The sequence below is a fragment of the Empidonax traillii genome, unplaced genomic scaffold, assembly GCF_003031625.1.
Source record: "Empidonax traillii isolate 1590-97213 ecotype Southwest subspecies unplaced genomic scaffold, ASM303162v1 scaffold59:size1551110, whole genome shotgun sequence".
Lineage (NCBI taxonomy): Eukaryota > Metazoa > Chordata > Aves > Passeriformes > Tyrannidae > Empidonax > Empidonax traillii.
In genome coordinates this window covers 1,548,893-1,549,976 of record NW_020955252.1, presented here as the reverse complement: position 1 = coordinate 1,549,976, position 1,084 = coordinate 1,548,893, and the positions used below count along the sequence as shown (strand labels likewise).

General features: G+C 37.0%; 1 long non-coding RNA gene across 1 annotated transcript in view; it reads left to right on the top strand.

Moving 5' to 3' along the window:
• The window catches only part of LOC114055562, a 4,156-nt gene that overhangs the window by 555 nt on the left and 2,517 nt on the right, over positions 1-1,084 (top strand). The gene's annotated exons all lie outside the window — the stretch shown is intronic.

Below are 1,084 nucleotides of genomic sequence, written 5' to 3'. Positions count from 1 at the left end.
CTCACTGAGGTGTCCAAATAGCAGCAAAGTTCAGCTGAAAGTGTGGCTAACTTCAATGCTGAAGTAGCTGAATCACAAGGTTTCTTTTATTCTCATCCAGAAATAAATCACCTTTGACATGACAAACAAGTGGGTATATGTCATACTCCATTTGTAAGCTATAATATGTTCAAGAAGTTTGTCTTGCTAAACAAATGTTTTTCCTAGCCAGAAGGAAAATCAATGAGATCACCATGTGGAATTTTCTCTAATTTTTTCATGAGCCCTTTCAGCAATGTGCTGTAGGCAACAATAGAGTTCCATGCAATGCTTATTTATAAACAGTTGTATTTCTTTCAAGATTAATATTGGAATACAGATAATTAAATTAGAGAGTACCAAATTAGAAACAACAAATACAGGTAAGAGATCTTAAGGTAACTGGAAGGCTGACTATTAGAAAACAACCACCAGAACTAAGAACAGTGAAGAAGAGTTCATGAGGCTGGAAAGGATAGTAAATCATCATAAGTCTCAGATCTGAAAGACAAAACAATTGGTGAAAAAAGGAGGTCTTCCTGAAAAGATCAGAGAACTGGCAGGAATGGAGGGGGATGCACAGGGAGAGACAGCTGGTATATGTTGCCATTGCTGACTGAAGTCAGGTGAGATGTAACAGCTTACATAAAAGGATTTGGCTGTGCAAAACAACAGACAGGATGAGATAATAGGTACAATGGGATCATGTTGTATTGTTAGTACAGGAGAGAGAATATGAAATAAACTTTCATATACAATACCTATACATTTCCCTTTAGTTTTCTGGCACAATCTGGGGACTCAAACATGTCACAATACTTCTCTTTTTCTTCTTTCCAAACTTGTCTTCTCTTCTGAAACTGTTTCATTTATATCCATCTTTGTCTGTGCCTGTCATCATTTCTCCAGCACTACCCCAGTCAGTTGAGGTTGGAGACATTCCTGGGTCTTTCAGCATATTCATACAGACCTTGGACTGGGGGGTTGGTTGATCACTGTTTGGTTTGTTGTTTTGTTTTGTTCTGATTTGGCTTGGCTTGCTTTTTTTTTTTTTTTTTTTTTTTTT